Consider the following 25,948-nt stretch of genomic DNA (forward strand, 5'->3'; position numbering starts at 1 on the left):
ACATGGTCACCTGATGCAAACTCTAAGTCCCTTCGTCTTTTGTCCGCATAACTCTTTTGTCGGCTTTGTGCAGTCTTCATTCTCTCATGAATTTTGACTACAAGCGCGGCAGTCTCTTCAATCACATCTGGACCAATATCTATTTTTTCCCAACCTCGTCCCAATGAATAGGAGATCTTCATTTTCTTCCATAAAGTGCCTCAAAAGGAGCCATCCCGATAGATAATTGGAAACTATTATTGTAGGTGAACTCCACTAGAGGTAACTTTGGTTCCCAACTGTCTTGGAAATCAATAACACATGCTCGCAGTAGATCTTCCAAAATCTGTATAACTCTTTCTGATTGACCATCTATTTGAGGATGGAACGATGTACTGAACAATAACTTGGTCCTCGTTGCTGCATGCAGACTTTTCCAAAAAGATGACGTGAATATCGGATCCCTGTCAGAAACAATAGATACAGGAATCCCACGCAGACAAACTATCTCTCGAATATACAAGTCGGCGTATTGAATCATGATGATTGTCGTCTTAATAGGTAGAAAATGCGCTGATTTCATAAGACGGTCAACTATCACCCAAATGACATTCAAACCCTTAACAGTTTTTGGTAATCCCACTACAAAGTCCATAGTGATATTTTCCCATTTCCACTCGGGAATAGGGAGTGGCTTCAATTTCCCCACTGTTCTTTGATGCTCTGCTTTGACTTGCTGACAAGTCAAACACTCGGATATAAATCTCAGAATGTCCCTCTTCATGCCTGGCCACCAATATAACAACTGCAAATCTTTGTACATCTTTGTACTTCCCGTATGGATGGAGTAAGGTGTGTCATGGGCTTCCTTCATAAAAAGATCTCTCAAGGAATCGTCACTAGGAACTCATAGACGATCTCGGTAGCGAACTAAACCATCCACCACTGAATATAAATTCCGGCCCTTGGCTTCATCTCTAGGTCTCCACTTTTGCAACTGCTCATCAGTGGACTTTCCATCTCGAATTCTATCTCTCAAAGTCGACTGGACTGATAATGTGGCAAGATTTGGGGCCTCGTCCCTAGTATACACTGTATGCTCAAACCGTTGTATCTTGGACTGCAACGGTTTTTGGAGTGATAACTGCTGCCTTTCTGCTCAACGCGTTTGCCACTACATTAGCTTTTCCCGGATGGTAGCTAATGTCACAATCATAGTCCTTCACTAACTCAAGCCATCTGCGCTGTCTCATATTCAACTCCTTTTGGGTGAAGAAGTATTTCAAACTTTTATGATCGGTGAATATCTTGCACTTCTCCCCATAAAGGTAGTGTCTTCAGATTTTTAGTGGAAAGACTACAGATGCAAGCTCAAGATCATGAGTAAGGTAGTTCTTTTCGTGAATTTTCAGCTGCCTCGATGCATAGGCGATAACTCGGTCGTTTTGCATTAGAACTGCGCCCAAACCAAGTTTAGAAGCGTAGGTATAAAGAACATACCCTCCTTGCCCCGATGGCATAGATAACACTGGTGCTGATATCAAGGCTTGCTTTAACTTGTCAAAACTGTCTTGACACTCGGGTCCCCAAATGAACTTTGCATTTTTCTTTGTCAAGGCAGTCATAGGTAACGCTATAGGTGAGAACCCATGTATAAACTTGCGATAATAGTCAACTAGTCCCAAGAAACTGCGAATCTCGTTGACACTCTTTGGTATTGGTCATTCTTTCACTGCTTCCACGTGATCCTCAAATGACGGCTATGCTCCTCTCTGCTCTTGGAATAGATCAATAGGTCATCAATGAAGACAATAATAAACTAATCCAGATACGGCTGATTACGCGATTCATGAGATCCATGAAGATCGCTGGCGCATTGGTCAATCCAAATGGCATGACCATAAACTCATAGTGCCCATATCTCGTGCAAAATGCCGTCTTGTGTACATCTGACTCTTTTACCTTCAATTGATGGTATCCAGATCGCAGATCAATCTTAGAAAATACCAATGTTCCTTGCAACTGATCAAATAAATCTTAAATTCTTGGCAGTGGATACTTATTTTTATAGGGACCCTATTAAGCTCTCGATAATCAATGCAAAGACGCATGCTACCATCTTTCTTTTTCACAAATAATACCGGAGCACCCCATGGAGAGTAACTAGGGCGAATGAAACCCTTGTCTAGTAATTCTTGGATTTGATCTTTTAGTTCTTTCATTTTGGCAGGTGCTAGACGATAAGGTGCTTTTGATATAGGAACTGTGCCTGGCATTAGATCAATAGTGAGCTCCACTTCACGATCGGGCGGAATGCCAGAAACGTCCTCGGGAAAGACGCTAGGAAAATCTCTCACAACATCAACATCTTCTAACTTCTGACTGAAAGATGTACTTGTAGTAGTTACACATGCTAGGAAATCTTGGCATCCACGCTTAATAAGATTCCTCGCAAATAGACAAGAGATAATGTGCGGTATTTGTTTGTTTCTCGCCGCCTCAAAGACAAAAGATTTACCACTAGTCGGCCTAATAGATACTGATCACCGAAGAAAATCAATCGAAGCTCCATTCGCTGATATCCAATCCATCCCAAGTATAATATCGAATTCGGGCATAGGAAGCACAATAAGGTCTGCCCGAACAACATCTAGGAATAATTGAAGCTCAAGATTCTTAACGATCTTAGACGTGAGCATAAGATCACCGGAAGGGATAATAACTTTGAAACCCAAACCCATATCTTGAGGAGTAATATTCAATCTTTTGATGAAGGTTTCAGATATGAAAGAATGTGTAGCTCCTGAATCTAGCAATGCATAGGTAGCTACACCTAGAATTATGATCCTCCATACGGTGAAAGATGTCTTTTAAATCTATTCATGTTGGATCTTAACGATTTACTATCATTAATTTCCAAAGTTATATGAAGGTTTCGTGTTGGACTTAAACATTTCTTGAAAAATTGCATTTTAGCCCTCCAATTTTTTTTTGAAATTTGCACTTTAGTACCCAAAATTTCGGACAATTGCAATATGGCCCTAATATTTACGAAATTTTTCATTTTGGTCCTTCAAGATTTCGAAAATTATAATCATAGTTCTTAAGACTCCAATAATTGCATTTTGTTCCCATATCTTATCGAAAATTACATTTTAGACCTCATATTTTCTAAAATTGAACATTTAACCCCAATAATTTTGAAATCCCCTAAAAATCCCTTAGTTATGATTTTCTTTAAATTTTGGCCCTCAACTTTTTATTTGGAATCAAAACATCCATAAAATATGGCACAAAATTAACATCATTTTCTATGGTTTCTAAAATCATAACTTAAAACCAGCTAATTAGAACATGCAACCTAATTTACACAAGGTTAAATCTTGTTCCCAAATCAACTTTAATAACCAATTTAACATTTCATGCAATAATAAGCAATATAAAAATGTTAAATGAGTAGGTTACCCGTAATGAGTGTAGTGTCTGCCTCTTCCTTAGCTTCCTCGGCATTCATAACATAAGCTCGGGTCGTATTAGCTGCTTTCCTCTTTGGGCACTCGATAGCTCTGTGTCCAGGCTCCTTGCAATAGAAACATTTAAATGATCCCCATTCACATTTTCCCAGATGTAGGCATTTGCACTCCTTGCATCGCTGTCTCTCAGCATGCTTGGGTGCTCCTGGATTTTGTGGCTTTGGTGGAGCTGGCTTTTTGGCTGGACCTTGGGGCTTTTGAGGCCCTTGAGGTCTAGGGGGACCCGTATATGGCTTTTTATTCGGCTGATTATTATTCTGAAAGTGCTGCCTCTTGCGCTGAATCTCAAAATCGATGTCTTTCAAAGACTGCTCAGACGGGAAAGCATAAGTGACGGCAGTAGAGTAATCCAAAGGACGCATCAACATAACATTATTCCGGATGGTAGGTCGTAGACCATCCATAAAGTGTCTAAGCTTCTCTTCAGCAACCCTGGCAATAAGGGGTACAAAATGACAACCCCTATCAAACTTCTTGACAAACTCACCAACAGTCGAGTCTCCCTGACGGAGGCTCATAAACTCTCTCTTCAGCCATCCTCTAACATCAGCAGTAAAATACTTCTCATAAAATATTGTCTTGAATTGAGCCCAAGTAAGAGTAGCAAGGTCAACACCGTGCTCGGCTCCTTCCCACCATAAAGAAGCATCTTCCCTAAAGAGGTAAGTTGTACACCTCACCCGGTCCGCATCCCTCATATCTAGATAGCGAAAGTGTACCTCCAGTGAACGAATCCAACCCTCTGTAGCAAAAGGATCGGAGTGCCAGAAAATTCCTTCGGCCCTAGCCTCCAGAATTGCTCAAAAATATCATGTTGTGGCCTAGGTGGCTGCTATAACTACTGCTGCTGCATTTGTTGCAACTGCTGCTGTAACTGTTGCTCGAAGAGACGAGCCATCCCCTCTAATGCACGAGTAGAAGGATCCCCTGGTGGTGATGGTGGCGCATTTCCTTGATTATTCACACTGGTTTCGGCTTGGTTTCCATTAACTGGGGCACGTCTAGGAGGCATTTTATCTGAACTTTTTCCAAATTCTAACGTAACCAACATGCATTTAAATCTAAGTTCTCTAATCATGTGACATATCATATCCCATGTAGCAATTTAAGCATGCAAAGCATAAATACTTAAAAAATGTTCGTAAACATGTACAATAAGCCTAATATTCATGATGTCATGCAGGTAACATCATACTGAATCATATAAATCATGTAAAAACTTACAACTTTGAGGCTTGATGACTGATCTTTCCGTCGCTGATGGTGGCACAACCCTTTACAGGACCTTTGCTCTGATACCAACTGTAATGGCTGCCCTTTTTATTGCTTAAAAAGTACTAGAATTTTTTTTAAAAAAAAACACTCAATTTTCGGCCATAAACATAAACCTCATGAAAATATTTTACCCTTTAAAATACAACATCATCCAACTAGCATTTTAAAAATCAAGTGAAATAGTCATAAAAATGAAATCGTCAATTGTTTTACCCAACCTAACAAGCAATAAGTTTGAAAGGTATAGCCCATACTAAACCTCTCAAAAATCTCTCAAAAAGCATAAATAAATAGTCATAAAATATTTAACATAAATCACGAGTCATAAGTCGTAAATACGGAAAAGATAGAAGCGTTGGTCCTCGGGTTATGTGCGCCTTCAGCCCAGTCAAATAATCCGTCAAGACCTCCCTCAACCTCACCTGCATCCATCACACCTAGTGAGTCTAAAGACTCAACATACCATAATCTTTGTAACAAATAATACGTATAAAACCACATGCAACAGTGAAAATTCTTTTACGTAAAAATAATTTTTTTCATGACATGCAAACATGAACTTTAACTTTTTTTCCTTTTCCTTTATTGAATTCAGATCGTTAATTGTGATTTTCCTCAATATAACATAAACCTCAAAAATCGATGGATCCATCTACATGAAACCACAATACTGGGCGGCGGAGACATCAGCGACACTCTCCCCGGTCAACTGAGCCTTGGCCTATCCTTTTTCAAACAGAAATACGATCGTGGGGTTCCCTCTGGTACCTTTTCCCATAAATGGGTTCTCTCTTGGGCCTTTTCCCCTCACGATATTCCCATTCTTACCGTTACCTCATATTCGTAATGATGAAAATACGATCGTCGGGCTCCCACTGGGACCGTCACCCTCACGATATCACCAATATTATCGAATTAGTCACAATTACTTCACTTCCTTCGACGTTTACATTCTCATCACTTTAAAAAAATCATGCATAATATATATTTTTATTTTTGAAACCAAGCATGCAACATGTCTTTTAAATGTCTTCCTTAAATCATAAAAATCCATGGACATTTAAAAATCATAATTTAATCATGAATATTTCATAAACATTTAAAAATCACCATAATATCATAAAAATAGCATTTAGAGCACTGACATGATTTTTACTATTTTTTTTGTAAAAAGATCGTTTTACCCCTTGACTTGACATTCCTCGGTTTTGACTTTTTTTTCTTGATTTCTTGACTCTAACATGTCCCCAAATAATTATTTAAGCCTCAATTAATTTTTCCATAATTTTATTTAGCATAAATCGAGAACTTTTAAATTAATCTTTAACTAAGACATATTAACGCATTGTAATCCCGAATTAAACCAAACCTTAATATAAAGTTCTCAAATTAAAAACTTAAACTTTTAATAATTATTTAAGCTTAAATATAATTTTAAATAATTTTATAGAGCTTAAAACTAGCCGTTTCAATTTATTCGTTAATTAACGTTTCGAGCGGCGATTACATCTCGAATAAATCTATAACTCGTTATTTTGATCCCAAATTTTAAACATAAAATTTTTTAGATTTATTCTACCCTTCCAAGTCATGAGCCACCCCCGTGGACCCATGGAATCAATTTTAGCCTTAAAATTTTGGAAATTGACACCTTAACGAACCCACCGAGCCATCTCCCAATTTACTCGAGTCACGCCCAAGCCACCTTGAACCAGAACCTAGTCAACACATCTATGGACCCTACTGTTCAAGCCCAGCCTGAAAAACAAGACCCTAGCTTGCTCAAACTCCCTGGAACCGAGACCCAAAATTCTGCATGTTGTGTGTGTGTGTTCCTTGAGGTAATAGGAGTCCTAACCCAACTAGGACTCTCCCAGCCGAGCCACCACCAAGCCACACGACCCTAACCTTCCCTGGACCACGCACAGACCAAGCCCATACCAACCCAGCCCCTGGACCCTGCACACGAAACACTGCATCAGTTCCTTGCTTGGCCGAGAGTCTCCTTCCTTGACATGAACTCAACGTTTTCTGTTGCTAGCCCTCTAACCATCGAGCCACCCCTTGAACCAGTCCCTCAAGCACCCTTCTAGGACCCTAAGGAGTTGACCTAACCCAGCCCAGAGCCCCCAGGCCGAGCCCCTTAACCCTGCACCTGCTGAACACCTGCGCAGCCCCTTAATCCCTCTCGGGTGGGAGTCCTAGCCCAGCCCTGGTCTTGAGTCCTAGCGTGGCTAGGACTCTCTCCTTGACTCAAACCTGACCCTAGCCCAGCCCTGGTCCCAGCCGTGATCCAAGCCAAGCAACATACCCCATAACCGAACCCTTTGAACAACAACACACACTCACGATTCTTTTATTATTTGTCCCGCGTTCCAGCTTGTTTCTTTTTCTTATGCAGCCTTTTGGGGTGTTTTAGGACCCCTTAAACTTGTGCCAAACATGTCCCTAACATATCCTAATCATGGCAGCCCCTTAGGTAGAAGAATTTCATGGTTTTCGAGATCAAAACACATGTTTTAAAACCACATAAGATGCATGTGCGAAAATATTAAGATGTGTGGTTTTTTTCACAGAAAAACATGATCAAATAAATACTATGGTGTGAAAGATGAGAAAAAGAAGAAATATGGCGTGCCTTTGCGTTTTATACGCACGAAAAGCCGTCGTCGACGAAGAACGGAGCGAGGAGACGAAGCCTATGATGTAACGAACCGTACTTTTCATACTTAAAATTTGCGGAAAAATTAAAAATTTTCTTAAATATAAACATCCATACGGTCGTCACTCATCATTCATCAAAATAATAATTGAAATCAATATCGCCCACTAAAATTTGCTAAAAGAAAAGCTGCCTCATAATATCTAACATTCAAATCATAAAATCAGAGTGTAAATGTTTTCATGCTTAAAATCTTAAGATAACGTAGGCGGTCCTCGGGTCTAGCCTCCCACTCAGTCCAAGCCTGCCCCTGGGTCGCCACCTCCCGTCTCCTAATCAACATAGTCACCTGCATCGATCAAGTCTAGTGAGTCTAAAGACTCAACACGTATAAACTGGGATAACGAGTACTACATAATAAAATCGCATGCATCTTAAAAATAGAACGTACATAACTTGAACTTGAGCTTGCATGATAACTTGAACTTGCATACATACATAGACGTGCCATCACGTGAAACTTTCATAATCATAACTGCATACTTGAGCATACTAAAACATACATGACTTCATCATTTTTCGTAGAGGATGTTTCAAAGCAAGTGACCCATAGCATAATAAACGCCTAATCAGACACACCAATGTACTGGGCTGACAGGGACGTATCCACTGCCGCATACATGATATCCCCGTTCATAATTTAACGGGCTGGTTGGTCCCCGTTCATAATTTAACGCTTTCCAACCACGATCTAATCCGTTCATAATTTAACGGGGCGGAGAGGTCCTCGGCCACGTTCACCGACTTCCAAACCCATTCATAATTTGGTCACAAGACATTTAGCATACCTCAAAAACTTAAAATATTTTCTTTGCACGTCATACATACTTACTTGGCGTTGAGGGATTCGTTGGACTTCGACTAGGGCCGTTGCTGCACACACTAACATGAACTTGCATACTTAACTTGCATAACTTAACGTAGAAATCATACTTACTCTCGAGTTCAATCATTACTTAGGACATTCTAAAATTTCCTATGGCGCGACCTTGATAATCCTTGCGCTACACCATGACGTCTAACCTCAAAGCATACTAAATTATTTTTCCCAAAGAAAAACGAAGGACACGGACCCCGTACCTACATCCGTGTAGGGGTCCGTGTAGACTCTGGAAGTAGACACCGAAAGGAAGCAAAGGCACGGACCCCGTGTCAGGGTCCGGGTGGACATCCGTGTAGGTACTGGAAGAATACACTAAGTGAAACCCAAAGGCACGGACCCCGTGCCCTCATCCGTGTAGGGGTCCGTGTAGATACTGGAAAAAGTCGCCGAGAAGAAAACAAAGGCACGGACCCCGTGTCAGGGTCCGTGTACGGGTCCGTGTACCCACTGTGATCGCGAACTTACGAAAATTCTGTATATGCTTTGCTGAACATCCTAGACTCGATTACACGGACTATGAAACGACACCATGAGTCGTTCCTAGAACACTAAGGCATTATACCAAACCCAAGTAAACATTATCATTACCCCAAGAGTAAAAAACCATCAACAACAACGACACAACTCAAAATTCAACACAATGTTACTTCCTACGACTCTTGATTCAACTTAGTGCCTATCGACCCGAAATGGACCATTAGTGACCGTCCAAATAACATAAACAAGGTACATATACGCAGCAACGAACACCCGTCGATCCCCAACGAAGCCTGCAACAATTAAACTTCAAGGATACATCAATATCATAACTTTTCTGAAAACGCAGTTTGAGCAGTCCCACGAAAAACATCATAACTCACTCAATTTTCATCCAAAAATCTCGAATTTTATATCAAATCGAAGGCATCGAAAAGTACAATTTTCTAGTTGAAAGTTTTCTCAAAATCCCGACATAAAAATCGCAGTTTTCAACAGAACAGTGAGTTACGGGATTTCATATCTAAAAAGTATTTCAAACGCATTCAACCCATTTTCCGTTCAAACGAAGAACGTCACACATAGATTTTCACGCATAAAACACAACGCATACTATGACAAGATCGATGCAGAAAGAACAAAATATACGTGTCTTTTGATATTTAAAGATAACGTAACGACGACACCGAAGCGGAGATGGAGCGAGGCTTGATCCGGGACGAACGTGGCACCGTTTTCTTGCAATAAAAATCCACCGAAATTTGCTGGAAAGGTAAGGGGAAGGGGGCGGCTGCTTTCTACCTTAGAACCCTAGGTTTTTCTTTCTTTTAAAATCTGAAAATGAGATGTGTAGAGTGTGCTGTGTGTTTTAGTGTGTGTAAAAACGTGTAAGTGTGTGTGAGTGTGTGTAACGTGTGTGTGTTTTAATTAGGAGAGATTCTAGCTAAATTAACTATTTAAAATACTACTTAAAGGTTAACACTTAATAATTCACTCAAAACTCTCCAATTAAAATGATCTCACACCAATTTTTTAAAATTTTAAACTCTTAAATCACTAAATACATAATAATGCTTTAAAATATTAAAACTTAATAACTTATTAAAGATGCCACATCCTCAACTTGGAAAAAAATACCATGTTTTAAATAGTCACAATCGTCACCGGTCTCTTCCTTGATCCCGCCTCGAATAATCGCCTGAAACATGAAGCTTGAAAAAGACATTTTAACGTGTATCACAATGAACGTGAATAATTTAAAATAATGCATTTTCATAACTTATGCATGGCTAAAACTCATTTAAAAATAATTAAATGATCTAATAATTAAATGAATGCATGGGTTATACGTGTACTGAATTTGGGCACTACATATGAAGTTTGCCTGGAAGTTTTCTCAATAATTTCCTTGCTTTCTACGTGTGATGTGGGTGCCGTGTGGTTGATGGTTTTAAGGGAGAGTTTTCTGAATTTAAAAGAGTGTGTGGCCGTGTACTTGGGGAACAAAAGGGTGGGTAATTGTTGGGGATGGGGCCTCAGTTTATGAGGGTGGGGAAGAGTTTGATCTTGTTTGATTTGTATTGAAGAAGTGGGCGAGAGTTTGTGGGGAAAGTTAGGGGAAAATTGCATTTTAAATACTTAATTATTTTACTAACAAGGCTTAGGCCTATTAGGGGTTTAATTAAGCCTATTAGTCTTTAATTAAAATAAAAAAATAGTTTTGTTTAAATAAATTTGTGAATTTATTAACCAGGTTGCCCATAAGTTCATATTTTTGTTAAAAAAACAACACCGAAAAAAATTACGTCTGGGCATATGAAATCACCTAAAAACCCCTTATTTTCAAAAATAATAAAAAGAATCACCCATATTTTAAATAATTAAAAATAATTATTTAATAAAAACATATTTCTATTTTCAGTCCTCGGTCTCCGTTCCTCGATCGCATCTTGAATATTCCTTAAAAATACAATTTTATGCATGACGATAATAAAATCATATTTAACATATAAGCATGTATGTCACATAATCAAATAGCAATTAAAATCAGTTAATTACTTGTTTTCCATTATTTCCTAGATTTGCATGCAGTTGGATTACGTCGTCTTAATTTTGGACCTTACAAAACAAGCCCAAAGGTTGATGGAAATATCTAGCGTATGCACAAAATTTTCACATCTTGAACTTTTTACGATAAAAATCATATCTCTCTCATTTGTTATTAGAAAATGATATTGAATCGATGATAAAAGAGAAGGCTACAAATCATATGTTGAACACATTTCCAGAAAACCAACCAATAAGTCGCAGAAGTTTAAATAACCGAGGGTGACGGTTTTGAGACACATAAATTCCACAGCTTGAGCGTATTTATGATAAAATCATATAACCCTTGTTTTTTATCAGAAAGTTACGAATTTCCTATCGAATCGAAGATAACAGAGAGTTATACAAATCATATGTTGAACACATTTCCTGAAAACCAACCAATAAGTCGCAAAATTTGAAATAACCAAGGATGACGGGTTTTGTGACACACTCAACAATAAAAACCGATCGACCCTAGAATTAACCCATCTGACCATTGACTCCAGCCTATTGACACCCTCTCACCATCGTGCCCTTAGAAACAAAAAAAAAAAAAAAACCGGCAGCCCCTTGCACAACACAAAGAAACGTGAGATTCATGCAAGGAAATTCTAATTTTTCATGTCAAACCTTTCACAAAACGTAACCACAAGCAAGATTGAAATATTGACATGCATAATCGTGTATTTCAGTATATATATATCATGAGTGAAGAGAAAACGAGATACAAGCGTGCCTTGAAGAATTCTACGCAAGAACGTCGAAGAACGAGTGCCGGGGAAGAGTCTGAGTAATTTGTTTGGAAAGAAAATGATATGGCCCAAGCCTTGCTGCTGAAAGGGGTGCTGAAACCGAGAGAAAAGAGTGGTTGGGGAAGGGGTGTCGGCTGACGAAGTTTAGATTTAGGTTTAGTGGGTGATTAGGTATTATTTAAATAGATAAAAATTAAGCTAATGGGCCATAACTTTTATTTAAAAGGGATTAAAAGAGTTTTGAGTCCCATAAGCTCAAAAATAGGCACATCAAGCCCAAACACACACCCGAAAAATATTTCGTTTTGGTAAGTTTTTGAAATATTACCCGAGCCCTCAAAAATTCTCCTAGTTCGATAAAATTTACGTACCGATTAAAAATATGTTCCGACGGGTAAAAATAACCAACCAAGGCCCATTTTCAAAAATAATACTTAAAAACATCTCATATTAATTAATTAAAAATAATTAGTCTATAAAAATATTTTTCCCGAATATCCCCGGTCACCGCTCCTCGTTCGAGCGGGAAATGCAACTTAAAATCCTAATGCATGAAACTTTAAATAAACAATGCATTAAAACACAAATTCATGAAATAAACATGCATTTAATGCTTTAAAACAATTTAATAAAATACAAAAAAAAATTAATAACGTGCATGCATGTGATTCACGTGGACCTCCAAATTTTCGGGACGTTACAACAGAAGTAAAAGAAATATGTGGCTTTCCCAGAACAATTATTTGAATAAAGTCTTGCAATGCTTCAACATGCAAGATAGTAAGTCAATTTCGACCTCTCTTCCTTTTAACCTCAAGTTATCCTCCGAGATGTTTACTGGAAGTGAAGCAGAGAGGATATATATGTCTCAAGTACCATATGCATCAGCAGTGTGAAATTTAATGTTCGCCATGATCTGTACAAGAGCAGACATTGCTCAAGCAGTGGGAGCAGTTAGTCGTTATATGGAGAATCCTGGAAGAGAGAATTTGAGCACTGTTCAGAGGATCCTTAGATACATTAATGGTACCTCAAATGCTGCATTATGTTATGATTTTACACTCAGGGGTTATGTCAATTCAGATTATGCAGGTGATCCTGATAAGAGAAAATCTACTACCAGTTATGTATTTACTCTTGCTGAGGTTAGCAGTAAGCTGAGTTTCAAAACTGCAAACAGTTGTGACATTATCTATAATGGAGACAGAGTACATAGCAGCTTCTCATTCTTGCAAGGAAACAACATGGATTAAAACATTATTGGAGCAGAACATGTACAAACAAAAGAAGTTTCATTTGTTTTGTTACAGTCAAAGCGCCTTGCACATTGCAGGAAATCCAGCCTTTCATTCTAGGACTAAACACATTAGAGTCCGGTTCATTTTGTTAGAGAAGTAGTAGAAGAAGGAAATGTGTATATGCAGAATATTTATACAAATTATAACATAGCTGATGTTCTGACAAAGCCAGTGTACACTGACAAGTTTGAGTGGTGTAGATCTTCAAGTGGTCTAAAAGAAACGTAACCAACCGTAAATGACAAGATTGAAAAGATGTGTGGAGATGTGTTTGATTATCAGTCAATTATCCAATTAGGAGAAATGTCGGTAATAAGCTAGGTGGGTGGCAGAAAATAATTTAATGAGGTAGGTAAAATAATGAGGTGGTGAAATTGACGAAGAAAAACATGGTTTCATAACTCAGAGTTCGGTTATAATTAGAGGTACAATTCGACCATTTCATTCATCTCATTCTCAAGTGTTTCTCTTATCTGATAGTATTTGAGTGCTTAGTTCTATAATATTTGTTAGGTCTTTTGTTCTCTTGTATTAAGAGAGCATGTGTTAGAATTGGAAATACAATGAATGGTTGTACACTGTAAAATAATATAGTAGAATTATTTATATTTTGTTCGTGGTTTTTACCATAATAATTTTTAGGGTTTTTCTAATCTCAATTTCCAGTTTTATACTTCATTTTCATATTATTACCACAAGTTACCGTACATGGCACATGTGAGCAGTCCTTTTCAGGTTTTCTTCCTCACAAAATTGCAAGATCAAAAAGATGTATAACAAAACAACTTTGGAATGAAGATGAATTCAGAAAAAGAATTTTAAAAAAAAAACGAAAGCATTTTTTTAATACAGCTGCGAGAAATCTAAAAGGAAATCGATTCTTCAATCAACGAAGAAAGCGTTGGCATATTTGAAATGAATGGGTTCACGGGTGGATGCAAGAAAGGTTCTACAATAAAAAGATGGAGGGTGAAAATGGAAAAAACAGTTTGTGCGTCTTGGCTGTACCAAAGCGGTTTTTATCATTGCTTCAATTCTTTATAATATCGTATAGATATATATCTACTTTTATTAAAGCTTGAACTTGGGAGAAATGGCCAGTTTTGATCCGGTAACAGGTTAAGCCAAAACACGTGTCATGGGCTTGCTCTTCCACCACATCACAGAATAGGGACAATAGCACGTGGGATGGACTCTTCTCTCCAAAGAACAACAAGCAAGAAGCAGACTTCGTTTTTTGCTTCTCGGGTTTACTAATGGCTTTCGAGTTTCTGATTTCTTCTCTCCACAGCGGCAACAAACAAAGGGCAACAAAGAAAGTAGGCTTGGTCTATTCTCCACTTCCATCTTCTTGTGATTTCTTCGTTCTCAAACCGCATGCGCGACGTTCCCCCCTTGTTGGCATTGGAAAGCTTCTACAATGTCAGTTTTTTCCCTCTTGTTTTTGTTCTGTTTTTTTTTTATTTTTCTTCATTATCTTTCTCTTGTTTGGGGTTTCTGATTTCTTGAGGTTCCTTGTTTTTGTTAGGTTGGTTTTCTTCTACTGTTTTTTTTTTGTTTCTCTCGATTTCTCTGGCATTCTCGCGTTTGATCATGTCTTGCTCTTTTTTAGGGTTTCTGATTTCTTGAGATGCTTTGCTTTTGTTGTCCCTATTATTCAAAATCTTCAGTCTCTATCACTGTCGTCTTGCTTAAAAATCCTTGTTTTTGTTTTGGGTTTTTTGATTTCTTTATGTCCACTATAAGGGCAGGGCCTTCTCATATCGCATCGTGATTGGAATTTTCTTTTTCCTTCACATAGACTCCCTTGTTGAATTTTTTGAGCCTATTTATCGTATGCTTTGAATTCGGAATGTTTCCACTTGAAAAAATAGGGATTTTTTAATTAAGAAATCCCTTCCCGACGTTCATGTGTTGTGGACTCTGAACATGCCTTTGTTGTTATATTTTAGAGTTCTTCACACGTATTTCTTAAGTGCAACAGTTATTGAAATGAATCCCTCTACTTTTTTTTGAACTTTAAATCCTACTAATTTTTTTTACTTCCGATATTCATCATTTAAAATAGCTTAACATTTCCATATATCAAAATAATTTAAAATTTAAAATCTCAAGTGCTTAAAAATCCCTAAATCGCAATTTAAAATCTCAAGTGCATAAAAATCTCTAAATCGTCAATTAACAAAATTCAACTTCAACCTTTAAAATGATCATTCTAACTCCAAAATAAAGCATAAAAATCTCTAATAAAATCATTAATAAAACCTTTAAATTTTTAACTATCAAGCTAATGCTGAAAAAAAGTGTTTCTCGGGAGTGTATTGTCTGTCTCGATCTACTCAAGTGTCAGTGCCTCCCTCAATAACATCATCACCTGTAGCATTCAACCCTAGTGAGTCTAATGACTCATCACGTTCTAGACATGAGTAACAAATAATATATATACAAGAACATGCATTAAAAATCATACCTTTATTCAAAATAAATTTGTAAGAATAATTTAATCATAAATCGTCAAAATCGTAAAGCTTTCAATCATTTATCATTTTGGGTGAAGTTTGATCATTGAAGGTGACTAGCCTTTATCCACTGGTCGACTGATCAGTTTTAGCTCACCATTGCGCATGAAGACGAACATTAGGCACCAACGTAAAATAGAAATACGATCGTTGGACTCTTTCTGGGACCTTCTCCCGTAAATGGATGGGGCTTTCTCCCTCACGATATTCCCAAAAATCATATATCATATCTTTTTTTATCACAATCAATTTTGTTGGAAACTAAATTCTGGAGTTTGACAAAACACAAATCAAACGATCAAATCAACTAAATACATGAAAGCAAATTCGGCAGCTGGACATTCAACTGAAATCAATCAGTTGAGAACAGATCAGTTAAAACATTCAGCCGAAAACATTAAAGCTTCTCAACTGAAGATACCTCGGGAAAGATCATTCAACAGACAAAAACACATATCAGACAGCAACTGCATATGGAAAGCCGCACTGCATAGAACAACGTATTTCGGCTATTGAGATTAATACGCCGTCGTACAATAAATGATGAAGCGGCAATCGAGAACATTGTCCAAGAAATGATAAGGTGGCAATCAACGGATACGAGAATTCAAAATTACCGTTGAAAGATAAGTCTATAAATATGACTAAAGAGCAGTTGACAAGTGACGCGATTGACCAATCTCAAACTTGCCATTACTCCGTCAAAATCTCAGCTCACACTTATCAGATCTACTCGTAGCAATCAAGGCTACACATTGAGCAAACTAGCACTCTGAAATATTGACAATTCGATAAGTGCTAAGTTCAGTTACTTACAGATATCATTGTATTATACTAAGAGTTTCAGTTCAGGCAATAGATAAGTCCTAACTGAAGTGGGTCTGTACGAGCGTTGTACTCGATCAAAGTCTTTTAGTGAATATCCTATCCTTGTGATAGAAGGGGTGACGTAGGAGTTATTCAATTCTCCGAACATCCAGAAACATATTGTGTTATCTTTACTTCAGCTCTTTATTTCCAGTTAGATATTCTATCTTTCAATCAGTTTATTTTCCGCAACTGCTTATTCAGTTTAACTGATTGATATTGACCGACGGGATACTTAGTTCAGTTTGTAACAAAACTGAACTACCTTTTTCGAAAAACATTTAAAATTCCTAGAAGTGTTTATTCAACCCCCCCTTCTAAACACTCCTTAGTCAATAACCGATCCTAACAAGTGGTATCAGAGCAAGGCATATCCTGTCAAAGATTATCTATCCTCAATCTAATCACTATGTCTTCATTCAATAAGATTCCAATGTTCTCCAGGGAAGATTTTGATGATTGGAAAATCAGAATGCAGGCTCATCTAGCTGCACAAGACGATGACATGTGGTACGTCATAACTGACGGACCCATGAAAATTTTGAAAGCAAACATAGCTGTTGCTATCACTGAAGGGGCACCTCACCGAATTGAAAAGCCTCGAGATGAGTGGACTACAGAGGACAAGAGAAAGGCAAATCTAGACAACGTTGCAAAAGATATATTGTATAAGACACTGGACAAAGTAACGTTCAGTAAGATCAAAATGTGCAAAACCGCCAAAGAAATTTGGGAGAAGTTAATTCAACTTTGCGAAGGAAATGATCAAACAAAAGAAAACAAACTTTCAGTTGCTATGCAGAAATTCGACAACATCAGAATGAAGATGGGAGAAACAATGGATGAGTATGATGAAAGAACAAGCTGTATCATCAACGAACTAAATGCACTTGGAAAAATGTATACAAATAAAGAAGTAGTATTGAAAGTAATCAGAGGACTTCCCAAAGAATGGGATGTCAAAACTATGGCAATGAGGGAATCCAAAGATCTTAACAAAGTTGAACTTAATGATTTATTTGCAGATCTAAAAGCATATGAGTTTGAACTTCAAACTCGAGAAGGAGAACCATCTACTCCAGCAGCAACTACTGCCTTGACTGCTGTTAGAAATGAATCAACTGGTTCAGTTGAGAAAACTGCTGATCAGCTGAGCAATGATGCCATGTCTCTATTCATTAAGAAATTTGGAAGATTCATGAGGAAAAATCAAGGAAATTTTCAGAAAAATTATCAAAGAAACAACTCCAGAGAAGAGTCTAATGTATGTTTCAACTGTGGCAAATCCGGTCACTTTATTGCCAACTGTCCAAAGCCTAAAAAGGATAATCAAACCTCAACTGAAAGAAAGAAGAAAATGTATGAGCACAAAAGAAGATCTAAGGACGAAAAGAAGCCTTACAAGAAGAAACATGAAGTACTCCTAGCTGAAGACAGCAAAGCCAAATGGGCAGAAACTGACAGCGAAGAGTCAGATCCAGAAAGCTCCTGCAGTTCAAGTGAGGATGAGGAAGAAGTAACATGTCTAATGGCAGATAACATAGAAGATCAATCAAGCTGCGAGCAGGTATTTGATTTTAGCTCTATTAATTTTACACGAGAAGAACTCATCTCAACTCTTCATGACATGGTCAATGAGTATCAAAAGCTTGCTTTATCATTTGAAAAACTCAGAGCAAAGCAAGATGATCCCAAAGACAATAAAACAAAAACTGATGAATCAGTTGAAATGCTGAGTCTGAGAAGGGAGATTGCTGAACTCACTGATGAAAGAAGCAGGAATCAATCAATGATTCAAAAATTGTCGCTTGAAAATACAAAGCTCAATGAGCTCATTCAAGTTTGGAACAAATCATCTAAAGCTTTAACTAATATACAGAATTCTCAGAAATCAGTTGATGATAAAACTGGTTTAGGATTCTGTAGTAAAGATGATTTGTCTTCCCAAGATACTCAACCAAAACTGAATATGAACAAAGGGAAATACATCCACTTTGTAAAATCAGTTATGGTACAAAATCAAGAAGAGTTGAGCAAACTGATTGAACAGACATCTCAGAATATGAATAAAGGCATGAGATGTGGAATTGGATATAATCCAAAGGGTAAGACTGACTCATGGAATCAGCAACCAAAAACTCTCAGCAGAAAATATTCATATGGCTACTCAAACTACTACAACAGTAAGCCAATTCAGAAAAGATATCGGCTGAATCATCAGTTGAAAAAGGTCAAAACACATGTTGTATCATCTACACACCATACACCAAGCACACACAAACAGGGAAGGACCATATGGAATACAGCAACAGGACGGTCAGTTAGACTGATTCAAGTCTGGATTCCTAAAGGACTAATCAACTTTGGACCCAAATAGAAAAAGGTACCAGAATCTTATTTTGTATTTAATGGCAGGCAATAAGTACAAGCATTAGATCAATATGGTATCTGGACAGTGGATGTTCACGACACATGACAGGAGATTCAAACTTATTGTCTCAACTGGTCAAATACAATGGTCCAAACATCAGTTTTGGGGATAATTCCAAAGGTAAAACTGTGGGTAAGGGTAAGCTTATCCATGGTAACTTCACCATTAATGATATTCTATTAGTCGAGAATCTTAAGTATAATCTGATAAGCATTAGTCAGTTATGCGATAATGGATTCTCAGTTCAGTTTGACAAACACTCTTGTTCAGTCAAAAACTCAACTGAAGAGATTATTCTAACTGGCAAAAGGTGTGGAAACACTTACAAAGTCAGCTGGAATGATCAACCTTATACACCATTATGCTTTATTGCGTCTAAATCATCTCAAAACTGGTTGTGGCATAAACGGTTAAATCATTTAAATTTTAAATCTATTGCCTATCTGAGTAAGCATGAACTTGTAACTGGTTTGCCCAAAATAAATTTTTCAAAAGAAAAACTTTGTTCAGCATGTCAGTATGGAAAACAAGTTCGATCCTCTTTCAAAAACAAAGGATGTAAATCTTCATCCCGATGCTTAGAATTATTGCACATGGATCTCTTTGGTCCAATACCAGTCATGAGCTTAGGGGGAATGAAATACACCTTAGTGGTCGTAGATGACTTTTCAAGATTTACTTGGGTTATATTTCTCAAATCCAAAGACTATACTGCTGCACAACTGATTAAACTCTTCAAAAGACTTTTAAATGAAAAATCAGTTGGGATTGATCGAATCAGATCTGATCGAGGAACTGAATTCATCAATCAAACACTTTCAAACTTTTTAGAAAATACTGGAATCAAGCATGAGTTCTCAGCAGCAAGAACACCTCAGCAAAACGGTGTAGCTGAGAGAAGGAATCGGACTCTTAAGGAAGCTGCTAGAACGATGCTTGCTGATTCAGGTATTTCTCAAAGATTTTGGGCAGAAGCAGTAAACACTGCATGCTACACTCAGAACAGATCAATGATTAATAAAAATCACAAGAAAACACCATATGAGATCTGGCATGGAAGAAAAAGCATAATCACTTACTTCAAAATATTTGGCTGTAGATGTTTTATTCATAACAATGGTAAAAATTATCTAAAAGCATTCGATGTCAAATCAGCAGAAGGAATATTCCTTGGATATTCATCAGTTAGCATAGCTTACAGAGTATTTAATAAGAAAACCTTGAATGTTGAAGAATCTGCACATGTTGATTTTGATGAAACTGCACTAATCGATAAGCCAACTGATCAAGTTGAGCTAGCTGATCGATTTACAGATATTAGTCTGGAAGATGATGACTCAGACGAAAGTCGTAATAATCAGAATATCTTTCATACACCTGAACCTGAGATATTGGATCAACCAGCTGAATTGAAAGCAAATCTTGACAATCAGTTAGTGGAGCAAATTAATGAAAATCAATTATCAACTGAATCAGCTCCAACTGAAACTGAGAACATTCAGTTACCTAATGAAGAATTTGCTGGCTGTGAAGCACCCAATGCTGAATTTAGATGGAAGAAATCACATCCTCCAGAACTGGTAATAGGTAACCCATCTGATCCAGTAAGAACAAGAAATCAGATGCTCAATTTATTTATTCATTCAGCTTTTGTATCTCAAATCGAACCAATAAAAACTGCCGAAGCTCTTACTGATCCTAATTGGATTAATGCAATGCAAGAAGAGCTAAATCAATTTGTTCATAACAATGTCTGGAACTTAGTTCCAAGACCAGTTTCTAAAACTTTTATAGGTACAAAATGGGTGTACAGAAACAAACTAAACGAAGATGGTTCAGTTGTGCGCAACAAAGCAAGGTTAGCGGCACAAGGGTATAGACAAGAAGAAGGAATCGATTATGATGAAACATATGCACCAGTTGCAAGACTGGAGGCAATCAGAATATTTCTTGCCTATGCATCCTTCAAAAACTTTAAAGTCTATCAAATGGATGTGAAAAGTGCATTCCTAAATGGCCAATTGCAAGAAGAAGTCTACGTTGAACAACCTCCAGGTTTTGTCAATCAAAATCTTCCTGATCACGTTTATCATTTAAACAAGGCATTATATGGTCTCAAACAAGCTCCACGGGCTTGGTATGAAACCCTCTCAAAATTCCTAACTGATCATGATTTTTCTGTAGGATCAGTTGATAAGACTTTGTTTAAATTCTCGAAAAATGATCATATCTTACTTGTTCAAATTTACGTTGATGATATTATTTTTGGGTCAACTAACCCCAAATTATGCAAGAAATTTTCCAAGCTGATGCAGGATAAATTCGAGATGAGCATGATGGGTGAGCTGACATTCTTTCTTGGTTTACAAGTGAAGCAACTGGATTCAGGAACATTTATTAGTCAAACCAAATATACCAAGGAATTGCTAAGAAAATTTGGCATGGAATCTTGTTCAGCAGCAAGCACTCCAATGAGTTCATCAGTTAAATTAGACACTGATCAAGGGGGAATATCAGTTGAGATGACACTATACAGAGGTTTAATAGGTTCTTTATTGTACCTAACTGCTAGTCGCCCTGATATTATGTTTGCTATTCAGATGCAGATTATGCAGGATGCAAACTTGATCGTAAAAGTACAAGTGGATCATGTCAGTTTCTTGGAGACAGACTGATCTCTTGGTTCAGTAAGAAGCAAACATCCATAGCAACTTCCACAACTGAAGCAGAATATCTTGCTGCTGGAAGCTGCTGTGCCCAACTGCTCTGGATTCAGCAACAACTGAAAGATTATGGTGTTGATGCAAAGGAATCACCAATATTCTGTGACAACACTAGTACAATAGCTATTGCATACAATCCAGTTCTTCACTCCAGGACTAAGCATATAGATGTCAGACATCATTTCATCAGAGATCATGCACTAAAGAAGAACATCAGATTAGAATACGTCTCAACGGAACAACAAGCAGCAGACATCTTCACAAAACCGTTACCAGAGGCTAAGTTTTCTTATTTCCGAAATATTCTTGGTTTAATTGATATAACTTCACTAACAGAATTAAGTGCAGAAAATAAGAATACAACAAATTGATAATAATATTTCATTAAGAATACCAACGTTCCCAATTTACAGAAGAAATCATAGATCCAACTGTATCTAGCCATGCCCTAACCCAGTCATTCAACTCATAAATTCGAACTCCAGCAAATGCCCTTGACTTTGAAATCTTATCAACAACATGCCACTCCTTCCATAGCATTGCCTCTAAAAGACATTTGTCTTCAACCAAATCATTAACGTGGCTAACCTCAAAACGAGCAAGGTATTTCAGTGCTCTTCTCTCCTGAGCACGAGTAGGAATGACACCACTGTCACTCACCATCTTCAGCTCATCAATCTTTTCCCAGATTGTCAATACCTTCTGAAAAACATATTTTTCCATCTTTCTTTTAATTTCAGCTAAACGATGGGCTGACTGATCAGTCACATGAACATGCGTGCTACTGCATGCATCAGAATCAGACATGTTGAAATAATTTTGAACTGATCACATTATCACCACTATCATCTCATTTATAAGAAAAAGGTGTTGAAGAAGTTGAAGAATCACAAGTCAATTAAATCGACTCTCACATTTACCGAGGACATTTAAGATATCAGTTAATAATAGTTTGAATTTTATTAGTTCATTTATTTACTTATCAAAACTGATGACTGTTAGCATGTCAATAGATCATATAACAGGATTACATAATCATTGATCGTAATTTGTTGTTAACCTTTATTGTTGTTTTACTGAATATATAAATAAGTTGCTTACTCTTATGAGTTCTTAACTAATGTCAGCAAGTGTTTGTGATTATATCTCTTCCAGATCATTGCAGGCAGAAATAGAAGAACAAAGACGATAAAACATAATAAATATTTTATTAAGAAGAGGAGCCGGTTACAATTTCATATTCATTCTCCACAGCAATTATCCACAAACTCATCCATGCAGCTAGTGCTGAGGAAGAGGTTTTGCAGAAATTGTGGGAGGCAGCGATGCGGCGGAGGATCTCTAGCTCCTTCAGAAGAAAGAGCTTGTAGAGATAACACTCTTTAAAAAGGTTCACCCCCGCAGGAACCTCTAGGAGCTCTCGCACCTCTTGAAGTTGGGCCTTTCGCCTGAAAGAAGAGACACGCCCAGAGTAATACAGGAACTCCAGTTCCTGCATCTCCTCCCAGTAAGGAAGGCTAGCATAGAAGACTTCATCTTCTATGGACTGCTTCCTGGCCTGCAGTGTAAACTGAGCGTCGCTTGAGCTTCCAGCTTCTGCCATTTTCCTTATCTCTGAAACTTACTTGCTGAGATAATTTTGGCTAACCCTTTCACTCTTATTTATAGGCCAAGAGGGAAATGAAAGGACACTTCACTCTGTGACGATTGCTATGCCGAGCACCATACTCACTTTAATCATTACCGACTATAGCCGTCATTTTGCGTTAATGCATTTATTAAGGGGGAATAATGGTTCAAGAAGTTAACTGAGAAGACAGTTGTTAGTGAACTCTCGACTGAAAGAACCCAGTCTTATCAACTGATCTACCAGTCGAATTTTCCACTAATCTTCTCATATAAGTTAACTAATTAACCAATTATATTTCAAAACAAATGAGGTGACTGTCTTCTAAACTAATGATGAATTTTAATTTATGACGTGGAATCAATTTTAACCGCTCATTATTTTACAAACACGATTATAGCACACGTACACATATTTTTACTCAAAATTTTATTGGACTAACACGTGTCCAAAAATTCAAACAGTCACAAACATTAGTACAATTACCCGCCTCATTTCAGTTTTACTTTTCGACTACTTCAAATCATCTTTAGAGCAAGAACTACCTCATCATTCGAATTTTCTTTCAAGAAATTTTTCAGCATTCAATGGCGACTCAAATTCCCGCTTTCATGCTAAATGCTATGGCCATCAATTTTGGATCTATCTTATCTTTCGGTGATGCTGAAGTTCAGAAAGTATTTCAGAAACTTGAAGCTGCTGGTCTAAGAACATTTTTGGGACAATCCTCTCAGGATATCTATCCCAAAGAACTTCAGGATTTCTACTCTTCTGGCGTGATTGATTCTGAGGGAAATATCAATTCTACTATCAATGGTCAGTTACTGATCATCTCTGAAGATTCTCTTGGTGATTTATTTCTCTTACCTTCTGAAGGAATGGCACAACTTTCGGATGTCAAAGCATCTGATATTGAGGAAATGTAAACCCTTCTCTCTGCGAATGGACAGAAGATTAAAGTTTCTGATCCTAAAAAAGAACTCAAGCATGAAGTTCAATTGCTGGCCGATGTAATTGCTAAAGGGCTTTTGGCAAAAGCTGGATCATTTGCTGCCCTAACTTTGGAGAAATTTCAGACCATTACTGTAATAATGGCTAATCACAAATTTAACTGGAAGCATCTCATATTTAATATTTTGAAGAATATGTTTCTGTCTCCTAAACAATCCAAGGGTTTTGCTGTTCAAATCAGTTATCTGCTGAAAGCAAAAGGTTTAGTGGCTGAGGAATCTGAGAAGACGTCGAAATTTAAGGTGTTCAATGCAAAGAACACGATGCCAATCAAATCCAAAATGGACATATCTCCTACTCAGTTTGTGCGAATCAAACAGGAAATTGGGACTCAGTTAGCTGCTCCCAAATCAGTCAAGAAAACCAAAACGTTGGCTCAACTGAAGGTTGCCAAAAGGAAGTTGATTTTGAGTACATCAGAGTCAGATAAGACTTCATCACCTCAAATTGCGAAGAAGCCAAGAACTCAAAGGGTTAAAACTACTTCTAAGGTATCCATTCCTACTGACAAAATGATTTCCTTTAATGATCAGCAGCCTATAGAAGCAGTTCCTCTACAGATTATTCCACAAGCTGATTCAGTAAGTACCATAAAGAAATCAGTTAGGAGCCAAGCTCCTGTTACTCAAATACCTCGACCAATTGGTGTAGCACCTGCCAGACCCAAAGGAATAAAGTTTGTAGAACAGATTGAATCAACTCGAACCGGACTGGAAATACCTCATATCATGAGTACTGATAAAGGGAAAGGGAAATTGATTGTAGAACCCAGACCCTCCAACCCGATTCAAACTCATATTGATCTGGTATGGGGAAAAGTGAACAGTTTTGCTGCTGCAAAGACTAAGTCCTATGATGCTTGGGTAGCCTATCGTACTGAGGTTTTTGCCAAGCAACTGAAGGAAAAGACCGAGCTCAGAAAATTCATCAAGCTGGAGGCCTTTGTTCTTCGAACTGTCAAAGCTGCTTCTATTGCTCAAGCCTTAGAGAGGAAAAGTTATTTCTTTGATCAGATGAGAGCAAAGAAGTTGGCTCAATTTGTAGCTAAGCTTAAAAACAACTACTTGCCAACTGGTCCTACTGCATATGCTGATCAAGTTGTAATTACTCAGCTTGACACTGACCTTATAGGACTACTTTCTCGAATTAAATTTTGGGAATTGGATCAAGAACTAGTAGTCTACCAAGAAGATTCAGATGATGATGTGGAACTAGTTGAAGAAGCACCCTCTAACACAACAGAACCATCATCAGCTTTAATTATTGTTCCAACTGAAGAACCAATTTCTGATAAGCTTTCTTCACCACCTGTTGAACAACAACTATATACTGAAGCAGAGCTGTCTTTTGCTCATATTGATGAAGTAATTCAAGCCGTGGTAGAGGAATCCCACCTTAATGGACCAGTGAATAATAAAGTTGATCACTCTATTGATCAAACCAATCCAGAGGTCACTATTCCTTCAGTAGAAATTGTTCCACCAGATCAATCTGCTGATCAGGTCATACCAACTGATATGTCAGATGACTCAATCGATCATTCCCTAGAGACATCAGTTCAGATTGTGTCACCATCAACTGACCAAAAACCTTCCTCACCACCTCGGGATCAAGCAGAAATCCCTGCTGCTGATATTTCAGTTCGAAATGTTACTGAAACAATTTCGATTGATCAAGCCTTGATCGTATCTGAACTTGATACAAGTAAACCAAGCACTTCTCAACAATCCAATCCTCCATCTTCAGCAGATTTTGATCTCATT

Source organism: Primulina eburnea, chromosome 3 (assembly GCF_022965805.1).
Source record: "Primulina eburnea isolate SZY01 chromosome 3, ASM2296580v1, whole genome shotgun sequence".
Taxonomy (NCBI): domain Eukaryota; kingdom Viridiplantae; phylum Streptophyta; class Magnoliopsida; order Lamiales; family Gesneriaceae; genus Primulina; species Primulina eburnea.